We start from the raw sequence: 13,736 nt of genomic DNA on the forward strand, positions 1-13,736 counted from the left end.
GTAAGTGCGCTGAATTCGGGCTCGCTTCTCTCTGCAAATGTCGAGTCTTTTTTTTTAAAAAACAGTCAGGGAAAGTTGCATTTCTATAGCATCCTTGCTGCAACTGTACTGTTTCTTCTCCTTCTTGGGCAGTCCCTGGGAACCGAGGATGACTTGCTTCCACATTAAAAATGAGTTCTCAGGTGACTGATGAGTCCAATGCGGGACCTACAGTCTCCGTCACAGGTGGGGCAGACGGCGGGTGGGTGGGTTGACTTGCGCTCGGCTTCCGCTTGCTCCCGGCGAAGAGACTCGAGGTGTTCGGTGCCTTCCCGGATGCTTCTCCTCCACTTTGTGAGGTCTTGGGCCAGGGATTCCCAGGTGTCGGGGATGTTGCACTTTTTCAAGTAGGCTTTGAGGGTGTCCTTGAAGTGTTTCATTTAAATATATTCAAGAAGGAGTTAGATCTGTTTCTTAAGGCTAAGGGGATCAAGGAATATGGGGAGAAAGCAGGGACAGGGTACTGAATTTGGATGATCAGCCATGATCGCATTGAATGGCAGAGCAGGCTCAAGGGGCCAAATGGCCTACTCCTGCTCCTATCTTCTATGTTTCCTCTGCCCACCTGGGGCTCTCTTGCCGTGTCGGAGCTCCGAGTAGAGCGCTTGTTTTGGGAGTCTCGTATCGGGCATGCAGACGATGTGACCCGTCCATCGTTGACCGAAACGTACGAGAGCATAGGCCTTACACTAAACATCCGTAAGACAAAGGACCTCTACCAACCTGCCCCCACCACACAGTACTGCCACCCGATTATCAAAATCCACGACAAGGCCTTGGACAACGTGGACCACTTTCCATACCTCGGGAGCCTACTGTCAACAAGGGCAGACGTCGATGACGAAGTCCAACACCGCCTTCAGTGTGCCAGTGCAGCCTTCGGTCGCCTGAGGAAGAGAGTGTTTGAAGACCAAGACCTCAAACCCGGCACCAAGCTCATGGTCTACAGAGCAGTAGTAATACCCACCCTCCTGTATGCCTCAGAGACATGGTCCATGTACAGCAGGCACCTTAAAGCAGTGAAGAGGTACCACCAACGCTGCCTCCGCCGGATCCTGCAAATCCATTGGCAGGATAGGCGCACCAATGTCGGTGTTCTCGCTCAGGCCAACAGCATACAACTGTACAGGGCCTCGGTGAGACCACACCTGGAGAACCATGCACAGTTTTGGTCTCCTTATCTCAGGGAGGATATACCTGCCTTGGAGCTGCGATGCAACTTAGGTTCACCAGATTGATTCCTGGGGTGAGGGGGCTGTCCTGTGAGGAGAGATTGTATAGAATGGGCCTATACTCTCTGGAGTTTAGAAGAATGAGAGGTGATCTCATTTGAGACGTACAAGATTCTGAAGTGGATTCACCAGGTAGATGCTGAGAGGTTGTTTCCCCTGGCTGGAGTGTCTAAAACTAGGAGAGCATAGTCTCCGAATAAGGGGTAGCACATTTAAGACTGAGATGAGGAGGAATTTCTTCACTCAGAGGGTTGTGAATCTTTGGAATTCTTTCCCCCAGAGGGCTGTGAATGCTGAATCACTGAGTATATTCAAGGCTGAGATCGATAGCAATTTGGTCTCTGGGGGAATCAAGGGATATGGAGATCGGGCGAGAAAGTGGAGTTGAGGTTGATGATCAGCCATGATCTTATTGAATGGCAGAGCAGGCTCGCGGGGCTGTATGGCCTACTCCTGCTCCTATTTCTTATGTCCTGCAAGGGTCTGTTGATAGAAGATTTGCATTTCTTGGCTCAGCTGGTTGCACTCCTGCCTTTGGGTCAGGAAGGATGTGGGTTTCGAGTCCAGCGCACATAATCTAGGCCGGCACTCCAGTGCAATACTGAGGGAGTGTTGCACTGTCGGAGGTGGTTTCCTGTGGATGGGATGTTAGAAAGAAAGACTTGCATTTGTATAGTGCCTTTCACGATCACCGGACGTCTCAAAGTGCTTTACAGCCAATGATTGTACTTTTTGAAGTGCAGTCACTGTTGTAAAGTAGGAAACGCAGCAGCCAATTTGTGCACAGCAAGCTCCCACAAACAGCAATATGATAATGACCAGATAATCTGTTTTAGTGATGCTGATTGAGGGATAAATATTGGCCAGAACACCGGTGAGAACTCCCCTACTCTTCTTAGAAATAGTGCTGCGGAATCTTTTACATCCACCGGAGAGAGCAGACGGGGCCTCAGTTTAACATCTCATCCGATTCGGATTCGGAGGTGAGAGTGCTACCCACTGAGCCACAGCTGTTCATGGGAGAAAGGAGCTTTGGAGATTGCTTCAAAGCTTCATGCCTCCACATCATGAGACACAAGTCAGTTGAGTTCAAATTTTTCATGTCCCCACTACATTTGAGACATTTATGTGTCAGTCAGTGGCTTATGCTCTTGCCTCAGAGTCAGAAAGTTGTGGGTTCTAAGTCCCACTCCAGAGACTGGAGCACATAAATCTAGGCTGACGCTCCAGGGCAGTGCTGAGGGAGTGCTGCACTGTCGGAGGTGCCGTCTTTTGTACGAGTCGTTAAACCGAGGCCCCGTCTGCTCTCTCTCAGGTGGACATCAAAGTTCCCATAGCACTATTTCGAAGGAGAGCAGGGGAGTTCTCCTCAGTGTCCCGGCCAATATTTATCCTTCAATCAACATCACTAAATCAGATTGTCTGGTCATTATCACATTGCTGTTTGTGGGAGCTTGCTGTGTGCAAATTGACTGCCATGTTTCCTATATTACAACAGTGACTACACTTCAAAGTACTTCATTGGTTGTAAAGTGCTTTGGGAGGTCCGGTGGTCGTGAAAGGCACTACATAAATGTAAGTATTTTTCTTTGATAAGTCACAGAAGTAAGTTGGGTTGAAACTTTTCATGTCCCCACTTCATGTGAGACACTTACAGACAAAACTGGATGGGAGGCAGCCCTCGTCAGGCACCCGTACTTGGTTGTAGGACAATTTTGTTTCTTTCCTACCCTGGTATTTTAATGTATTTCCTCTCTGCACAACATTCACAGGAGCTATCATTTTGGAGTGTCTGTGTAATTTATTTATTTAACTGAAGAATAATGGACCATTTCTATGGTCAAATCACTGAAATAAGGTTAGGTTTGTTTCTCTTTCCCCAAAAGACTGGGTGCAGGGTCAATTGAAATTTTCAAGACCGATCAACAAATTTTTATTCGGTAAGGGTATTGCGGGATATGGGTAAATGGGGTTGAGGTGCAGATCCGGCATGATCTAATTGAATGGCGGAAGAGGCTCGAGGGGCTGAATGGCCTACCCCCGTTCTTAAATTCTGATGTGGAGGTATTAGTTGTTGGATTGTTGTGCTATTATTTAAAAAAATCATCAACTGAAGCCATGACTGCTTCCCCTGATCCTAATCTGTCCCCATGTCTGAGTTTGGACCCAGATTGTGAACCCGCTGACATGAAGAGTTGTTTTCAGAGTTGCCAACTCTGGTTGAATGTATTCCCGGAGGTTTCATCGCATTTCCTCCGACCCCCCACGCTCCCGCCATTGGTCATCTAACACGTCCATCCTAACGGCGCACTGCCTTCCCACGGCCAATTGGAAAGCAAATAGACTCTTCATTGCCCAATTGGATGATTCTTGACTGCCAGTCAAAGAGCCTTTTTTTCTTCCCATCTCAAATCTTTTTATAATAAACAGAAGTTTTCAAAGAAAACCACACAGTTGATGATTTTTCTCCCTGGGTTTGCTCACAACAGTGTCCTGGAGATTAATCTTCAATTCCTGGAGACTCCAGGCCAATCCAGGAGGGTTGGCGAGCCTAGTTGGTGTAGCTTTTTCTTTTGTGGAGGGTGCCATATGCTGACTGTGACTTGGCAGAAGTGTGACTAGAATCCCTAGCAGGTGCTATGGTTTTTCCAGGTTCCATAACTACAGAGTGGCATTTGGCTCAATTTGAAGTCATGGCCCCTGCTGTGACATTTAAGGGGAAATTTTCCTTTAGGTGATATCACCAACACCGCTTAGTGGGGCGGTAAGACAATTGCTGCCTTTAGTGAAAAGAACAACATTTACAGAGTCTTCTATTTTCTTTTATAAAATGCCTGAAAGGGTGGTAGAGGCAGGAACCCTAACCACATTTAAAAAGTACTTGGATGTGCCCTTGGGATGCTCTAACCTGCAGGGCTTCGGACCAAGAGCTGGGAAGTGGGATTAGGCTGGATAGCTCTTTGTTGGCCGGCGCGGACACGATGGGCCGAAATGACCTCCCTTCCATGCTGTAACTTTCTATGATTCTATGAGGTACTCCTAGATTATCTTTTAACTAGAGGCGACATGAGGTAAAACTGTTTGCACAACGGGTGGTTAGGATTTGGAATAAACTGCCTGACAGGGTGGTGGAAACAGATTTGATAGTAGCCTTCTAAAGGAAGTTGGATAAATACTCGGAGGAGGAAAAAATTGCAGGAATGTGGGGGAAATAGCGGGAAGTGGGACTAACTAAGCTAACCTTCGAAAGAGCCGGCACAGACTCGATGGGCCAAATGGCCTCATTCTGTGCTATACTAATCTATGACCTGTTTCTTACCTCAAAGATATTTGAAATGCACCTCAGTATTTCTGTATGAGTAGGCTTTCTACAGCAGTGTGTTGCTGCTCTTTTGTAGGGCTACTTTTAGATGTGTGTTTTTTGTATCCGTTCCCATGCATCATATTGCTGCAAAGAGTATAAACTTGACAGTCCCAGCACCTGAACCGCGACCGGCAAAATAAACCACACGGAAGAGAATAAATTGAAAGTAGCGAACCAACATTGATGTTCATCTGCATGACTGGGGGCAAGTTAATGGTCCTCATAAATAAACTGCTATGCTGGTCCTGGTATGAAGCACCATTCACAACATTTTTTATATTCGTTCATGGGATGTGGGCGTCACTGGCAAGGCCAGCATTTATTGCCCATCCCTAATTGCCCTTGAGAAGGTGGTGCTGAGCTGCCGCCTTGAACTGCTGCAGTCCATGTGGTGAAGGTACTCCCACAGTGCTGTTCGGAGGGAGTTCCAGGATTTTGACCCAGCGACGATGAAGGATCGGCGATATATTTCCAAGTCAGGATGGTGTGCGACTTGGAGGGGAGCTTGCAGGTGATGGTGTTCCCATGCGCCTGCTGCCCTTGTCCTTCTGGTTGGTAGAGGTCGTGGGTTTGGGAGGTGCTACCGAAGAAGCCTTGGCGAGTTGCTGCAGTGCATCTTGTAGATGGTACTCACTGCAGCCACGGTGCGCCGGTGGTGGAGGGAGTGAATGTTTAAGGTGGTGGATGAGCTGCCAATCAAGTAGGCTGCTTTGTCCTGGATGGTGTCGAGCTTCTTGAGTGTTGTTGGAGCTGCACTCATCCAGGCAAGTGGAGAGTATGCCATCACACTCTTGACTTGTGCCTTGTAGATGGTGGAAAGGCTTTGGGGGATTGAAATAAAGAATAGATTTGCCTTTCTAATCTAGGCTTTATTAACTTAAAAATCCTGTAGCACATCTTCAACACCCAGTCCCAACTAAAGGCTGGAAAGAACTGAATTTAAGATGGCCACCACAAATCACATGACATCAACTACCAATGAGATTACAGCATATATCCCAAGGCAGGAAACAAACAACCAATCACAATACTTCTTACTAAACATAAAGAATAATCACCACATTCACCCCTCCTTTTAAAATATACTCCAACCTAAATAACCTTTACAATTTATAATTAATTATTTACAACTAAAACTATGCACAGACAAAATAAAACTATTCAACATGACACAATACTAAGTGAGCAACAACAAATAGTAACATTGCACATAAGTATTAAGTATCTCTCAACTAAAACAATAATATATTTCAACAATTTTAAAACATTATCAATTTAAAAGTCCATTTTCAATCGGTCGACCGGATATCTTGTTCGTGTCGACCTTCTTAACCTTGGTGAAATTCCTTGCCCTCCCACACCAGGAGACACAGAAGTATCTTCTGCAGGAAGGCTATCCATATCCCGATTTTCAACGGTTTCCGGATTAGAAATCCCATCAGGAGGTAAACTGGGACGGTCATGAACATCCATCGAGGGCTGACTAATAGAAGTATAATTATCTGCAGTCGGATTGGAAATATTCGTAGTATCTGTAACAGCATCCACATTATCTGAATCATGACTATTGTTAATATCCTCAGAAGAGGGCTGGCCACCACAAGGAGCCAAGTCTTTAATTGAAACGGTACTTTCTTTCCCATCTTGGAATCGAATATGAGCATATTGGGAATTTGCCTCCAACAGCTCCACCTCCTCCACTAAAGGATCATATTTTGACAATCTAACATGGCGTCGAAGCAGCACCGGTCCCTGCATAGTAAGCCATGAAGGTACCGAATATCCCGTAGTAGATCTCCGCGGATAGTTAAAGAGCCTTTCATGGGGGGGTCACATTAGTAGCCGTTGAAAGCAATGATCTAATGGAATGCAGGGCATCAGGCAGTACCATTTCCCACTGTGTATTCTTAAGGTTCCGGGATGTCAAAGCCAACATAACTGCCTTCCAGATCACCCCATTGTACCGTTCGCACTGTCCATTACCCTGGGGATTATACGGGGTAGTTCTGCTAGTAGAAATTCCCCGACTCTGAAGGTATTCCTTCAACTGGGAAGACATAAAAGAACTTCCCTGATCCGAATGGATATACGCAGGCATCCCAAAGATGACAAAAAGTTGAGTCAGACATTTGATAACTGTAGCAGCTGACACATCTGCGCAAGGAAAAGCAAAAGGGAACCTTGAAAACTCATTCACAACAGTAAATATATATCGGTTTTGAGTAGTTGAAGGAAGAGGCCCCTTAAAATCGACGCTCAAACGTTCAAAAGGAGAAGTAGCCTTTATAAGATGAGCTCGTTGAGGCTTAAAGAAATTCGGTTTACACCGAGCACAGATAGAACATGATGAAGTCATCCGCTTGACGTCTTCAACTGAAAAGGGCAAATTCTTACTGCGTACGAAGTGTATCATCCTTGTAACCCCAGGATGGCATAAGGCATTGTGAAGATTAATAAGCGTATCTCCGTGAATCACAGAACAATAAGCCCTCGACAGCGCATCAGCAGCAACATTATCCTTCCCCGGACGATAAACTAGATCAAAATGGTAACATGCCAACTCAATCCTCCACCTCATTATTTTATCATTCTTAATCTTTCCAAAATGTTTGACATCAAACATAAAGGACACAGACTTTTGATGAGTTACCAATGTAAAATGTCGCCCCGATAAATAATGTCTCCATTTACGCAGTGCTTCTACTATTGCATACGCCCCTTTCTCTATTGAAGAATGCCTTTTTTCACTATTGTTCAAGGTACGTGAGAAAAAGGCCACAGGTCTTCCATTTTGGTTCAGAGTAGCCCCAATTGCAAAATCAGAAGCGTCCGTCTCAATCACAAAAGGAACCTGCTCATCAATAGAATGCACAACTGCTCCAAGGATATCCTTTTTAAAATTATCAAAACACGTCCTGGCCTCCCATGATAGAGGATATGTCGTAACCCGAATAAGAGGCCGGATCTTCTGTGAAAAATTTGCAATCCAATTAGAATAGTAAGAAAACAGTCTAACAACTCGTTGCAAAGCCTTAGAATTAGTAGGACAAGGTAAATCAATCAATGGTCGCAGACGTTCTGGGTCTGGTTTAATCTTGTTTCCCGAGATAATGTACCCCAGTAGATTTACCTCAGTGGTCGAAAAGGTACACTTTATTGAAAGTTAAACCAACTTTTTCTGCAGCTTGAAGGAATCTTTCTAAATTAGAATCATGCTCCACCCTTTATTTGCCACACACCGTGATGTCGTCTAAGTATGAAAAGGTGTCAGAGAGAGAGTTATCACTTTTAAAAGCATCCATTGCCCGTTTGAAAACAAGCAACACCATTAGTAACACCAAATGGTATTCGGCAAAACTGATACAGCTTTCCACCAGCCTCAAAGGCCGTATATGGTTGATCCTTCTTAACAATAGGAATCTGATGATAAGCACTCTTTTTAGGTCAATAGTGCTAAAAACCTTATACTGAGATACTTTATTGATAAGCTCATCAATCTTAGGCAAAGGGTACGCATCTAATTGAGTATACCTATTAATAGTTTGGGAATAGTCTATCACCATTCGTTTCTTATGTCTCTCGTTAGTCGTGACAACTACCTGTGCCCGCCAAGGCGAACAACTAGGTTCAATGATTCCTTCCAATAAGAGACGTTGAACTTCAGAATTAATAAATTCTCTATCCTGACTGCTATACCTTCTTGACTTGGTAGCAATTGGCTTACAATCCGGCATCAAATTGGAAAAAAGTGATAATGGAGAAATGGATAAAGAGGTTAATCCACAAATAGATAAAGGTGGCTTAGTCCCTCCAAATGAAAGACTGAGAGACTCGTGTAACTGAAGCACATCATGACCAATCAAAATATCCGCACAGAGATTAGGCAAAACAGATAGGCGTATATCAGTATACGTATTACCTAGAAGAATCAATTTCACAAGGCAACAACCAGCTACTTGTGAAGTGAGAGTCGTCTGAGCCATACACACCTGATAGGAAACAGGCGAAATTTTCAAATGCTTCTCCTTTGCAAACTGAAGACTTATAAAACTCTCGGTACTGCCCGTATCTATAAGGGCCTTCACTTCCAACCCATTAACTTGGGCCGTAACTATAGCTTTGTTTAGGCCATGAGCAAATGCAGCAGAAATTGATGCAATAAACGCCCTATCTAAAGGCTGAATAGTCACAGAGGAGGTAATTGAACCTGATGATTTACACACACGTGCGTAATGACCTCTCTTGCCGCATTTACTACACACAGCCTCCCGAGCAGGACACTTCAGACGACGGTGCCGGACGTTCCCACAAAAATAACACTTCTGAATCCTAGAGGCAACAGCCGCTGAAGTAGAAACTGTTTCAGAATCTAGTAAACCACTCCTATTAAGTCCACATAATTCCTTTTCATCCGGAACTGCCGAAACCACAGTCACAGGCCGATTAAAAAGAGCATAAGAATCCGAACTTCTCTGAGCCACATCCAATGTAGAAGCTTGCTCAAAAGCACTCTTAAGATCCAAAGTCTTATTTTCTAACAACCGCTGACGAATTGATCTAGACAGTAATCCATTAATAAAAGCATCCCGTACCGATTCTTCCTTATATTCTTCAGCCGTCACGGCCTTATAATTACAGTTAACAGTAAGGCACCGAAGTGCTTGTAAATAAGTATCCAAAGATTCTCCCACCTGCTGCCTACGGGCAGATAGAAGGTGATGTGCAAATACCTCATTCTTTGGTTTAACAAAAATCTTTTCCAATGTAGAAATAGCCACTTCGTAAGTTTTACAGTCCAAAATATACTTATACACATCCGGAGCAATGTAGTTGATCAGCATATTCAGCTTATTTAGAGACTCTTGATCCAACACGCCCAAAAAGTTTTTAAATGTACAATACCAGTGTTTCCATTTATCATCCACTCCTGCAGAATTAGGGTCAGCATTGAATCGTTCTGGTTGAAGATATCGCTCCATTCTGACATAAAGTTAATAAATTGAAATAAAGAATAGATTTGCCTTTCTAATCTAGGCTTTATTAACTTAAAAATCCTGTAGCACATCTTCAACACCCAGTCCCAACTAAAGGCTGGAAAGAACTGAATTTAAGATGGCCACCACAAATCACATGACATCAACTACCAATGAGATTACAGCATATATCCCAAGGCAGGAAACAAACAACCAATCACAATACTTCTTACTAAACATAAAGAATAATCACCACAGGGATAAGGAAGCGAGACACTCGCTGTAGAATACCCAGCCTCTGACCTGCTCTTGTCACCACAGTATTTAAGTGGCTGGTCCAGTTAAGTTTCTGGTCAATGGTGTCCACCAGGATGTTGATAGTGGGGAGTTCGGCGATGGTAATGCCATTGAATGTCAAGGGGCAGTGGTTAGATTCTCGCTTGTTGGAGATAGTCATTGCCTGGCACTTGTGTGGCACGAATGTTACTTGCCACTTATCAGCCCAAACCTGAATGTCATCCAGGTCTTGCTGCATGCGGGCATAGACTGCTTCATTGTCTGAGGAGTTGCGAATGGAACTGAATACTGTGCAATCATCAGCGTACATCCCAACTTCTGACCTTATGATGGAGGGAAGGACATTGGAGCAGCTGAAGATGGTTGAGCCTAGGATACTGCCTGAGGAACTCCTGCAGTGATGTCCTGGGGCTGAAATGATTGACCTTCAACAACTACAACCAACTTCCTTTGTGGTAGGTATTCCAGCCAGTGGAGAGTTTTCCCCCTGATTCCCATTGACTTCAATTTTACTCTGATTCCTTGATGCCACACTCAGTCAAATGCTGCCTTGATGTCAAGGGCAGTCACTCTCGCCTCACCTCTGGAATTCAACTCTTTACCAAGGCTGTAATGATGTCTGGAGCCAAGTGGTCTTGGCGGAACCCAAACTGAGCATCGGTGAGAAGGTTGTTACTTGATAGCTCAACGACACCTTCCATCACTTTGCTGATGATTGAGAGTAGACTGATGGGATGGTAATTGGCTGGATTGGATTTGTCCTGCTTTTTGTGGACAGGACATACCTGGGCAGTTTTCCACATTGTTGGCTAGATGCCAGTGTTGTAACTGTACTGGAATAGCTTGGCTGGAGGCGGGGCTAGTTCTGAAGCACAAGTCTTCAGCATGACAGCTAGGATGTTGTCATGGCCCATAGCCTTTTCTGTACCCAGTGTGCTCAGCCATTTCTTGATATCACGTGGAGTGAATCAAATTGGCTGAAGACTGGCTTCTGTGATGGTGGGCACCTCAGGAGGAGGCCGATATGGATCATCCACTCAGCACTTCTGGATGAAGTTGGTTGCAAATGCCTCAGCCTTGTCTTTTGTAACATATGTAACCAAAGGGCATAACACAAATTTGTCAAAATTATATTTACCTGTTTTATTTGTCGTATCGCACTAGGAGCAATGTGGTGTCCTCTACCGACATCATAGAAATTACAACACGGAGACAGGCTATTTGGCTCAATCAGTCTGTATCAGTGTTTACCCTCCACGTAACCAGATAGTTCTAATCACATTTACCTACCCTGTTCCCATATCACTTCACCCTCTCTTCCTTCATCCGCCTGTCCAATCTAATCTTGAATGTTAATATAGTTTCCGCCTCAATCACTAACACCTGGAAGTGAATTCTGCAGCCTCGCAAGTTCTGTGTAAAGAAGTTTCTCTTGCTCTCTGTTCTAAACATTCTACATTTAATCTTTTATCTATGGCCCCCCTAGACCCGTCAACTGCTGGAAACAGTCTGCTTTCGTCTACCCTGTCCCATTCTTTCATAATTTTAAACACTTCTGTTATGTCGGCTTGTAGTCTGCATTGTTCTAACAAAAAGAGCCTCAATTTTTCAAGTCTTTCTCTGTATTTGTATTGCCTCATACCAGGCTGCATCCTAGTGAATCTGCGCTGTGCCCTCCCGAAAGCCTCAGTCTCCTTCCAATAATGTGGAGCTCAATACTGGATACAGTGCCGAGGACTTACTGAGATTTTATATTGGCTCATCATCAGGCTTGTGTTGACTGAATATTTACATCTAAAGGTCTATAATTAAATCCAATGTCTTGTACATAAGTCCTTTCCTCATTTTCTCAATTATCCATCATAAAATTCATCGATCTAGCCACTTAATTTTGTGCTGATCCCTTTGCATAGCATCAATCAGCAACTGGAATTTATAGAGTGCCTTTAACCTAGGGTGCTTCACAGAGGAGAGATGGATGCTGAGCCCATAGTGGAAGAGTTAGGAAAAATGACTGAAAGCATGGTCAGAAAGGCAGTTTTGAGGGAGGCTTTTGTAAGCAGTGAGAGAAGCGGCACAAGATGGACCGAGGCCCAGAGAGTAGAGTTGAGGGGGCTCTGCCACTATTAGTGGAGGGGATGCAAAGGATGCCAAAGTCAGGGCTGAAGAGCACATTCTGAAATACAGGGCTGGAGGAAGTGGCAGAGATCGGATGGGGCAAGGCTGTGGAGCTATTTGTAAATGAGGGTTTGAATTTGATGCGTTATGGTATAAGTAGCTAATGGAAGGTGGGCATGATGGGCAAGCTGGAGAGGATGTGGGCACATGAGCTTTGGACGAGTTGGGGTTTGTGTAGGGTGGCGCTCAGGAGGCTAGTAAAGATATTTTTGGAGAAGTTAAGTCTTGAGGTAACAAAAGTGTGGATAAAGTTTTTGGAGAGGTGTGTGGATCACGGTGACGGTGTGGTGTGGATCACGGCGACGATGTGTGGATCACGGTGATGGTGTGTGGATCACGGTGAGGTGTAGTGTGGATCAAGGTGACTGTGAGGTGGTGTATTGTGGATCATGGTGATGGTGACCGAGGTGTGTGGATAACGGTGAGGTGGTTGATGGGATGCGGGCAGAGGCAGGCTGTATTGTACAAGTGGAAGGAAGCGAGCTTGGTGATGGATAAGATGCACTGCTTGAAGCACCCCTTGGGATCGAACACTCTCTGGTTCAACCTAAGAAAGCTGCCAGCGAGGAGATTCAAGTCGAGGACAATGGTATAAAGTTTTTGACAGAGACCAAATAAATGTCTTGTTATATAAAAACAGAAAATGCTGGAAATACTCAGCAGGTCAGGCAGCATCTGTAGAGAGAAACAGAGTTAATGTTTCAGGTCGATGACCTTTCATCTTGTTCTTGATGTTCCATGGGAGGACATTTTGGCTCGTCATAACTTTGTCAAACAGTCTGATGACACAGTGGTTGAGAGAGAGAACTGTGGATGGCATCAGCATACATATGGAAATGACCACATGGCGACAGATAATGTCATCAAGGGGCAATATTTTTTTTCTTTGTTCTTGGGATGAGGGAAATGGTGATGAGCAATGTCTGCCGTAAGCCGCACTGCCTCCTGCGCGGCCTGCCTCCCCCAGTGCGTGGCCCATTCAAATTTTTGTGCATGCGTGGTGCGTACGATGTAAAAGCCCGTGAGCGGGTTGCGCAGGACCTTGTAGATGTCTGCGCAGCTTAGCGGGAAGCTTGGTGACGAGGCTGAGTTCATTGGTACAGGAAACTTTCTGGTATCCTGCACTGATGGGACCGAGCTGGTGCCGTTAGATCAAAACTGCCGTATAAATCAGCGCTAATGTTAAAACATACAGAGCTTTTCAGCTCCGTGTGAATCAACAAACCCTGCTGCTTAGCAACAGCTTCAAAACAGTCGGCTGCAACTGCAAGCGTCTCTAGCTGAAGCTGTTGCTTAGCTACAGACCTTGCAGAGCCTGACTTGGGGGGGGAAAAAAGCAACGAGAAGTAAAAAAATTTATAGAAAATGGCTCTTGAATTTTGCCGGTAGATAGAGCTTTCCGGACTTTTAACTTCCGGTTAAACAAAAGTTTCCTGTAGTTGTCCGGAGAAGGTGGTCATGGGCCTTTTCTGTAATCTGCTGCAGTTCTTGTGGCGAAGGTGCTGGCATGATGGTGTTGATGGGGAATCCCAGAGACAATGAAGGAACAGCAGTATATGTCCAAGGCAGGATGGTGTGGGGATGGGGAAGCTCCTCTTGCCTTTCTCAGTGGTCGAGGTTGCAGTGGAGAGAGGTGTTGTCACTGTATTCTCG

The 13,736-nt window shown here is 44.9% G+C and overlaps 1 protein-coding gene across 1 annotated transcript in view; it reads left to right on the forward strand.

Annotated features, from left to right (window-relative positions):
- alkbh1 (alkB homolog 1, histone H2A dioxygenase) overlaps positions 1-13,736 on the forward strand; it is a 50,674-nt gene that overhangs the window by 329 nt on the left and 36,609 nt on the right. The gene's annotated exons all lie outside the window — the stretch shown is intronic.

The sequence above is a fragment of the Somniosus microcephalus genome, chromosome 12 (genome assembly GCF_052327205.1).
Source record: "Somniosus microcephalus isolate GS21.2 chromosome 12, FLI_Smic_1.0, whole genome shotgun sequence".
Classification (NCBI taxonomy): Eukaryota; Metazoa; Chordata; class Chondrichthyes; order Squaliformes; family Somniosidae; genus Somniosus; species Somniosus microcephalus.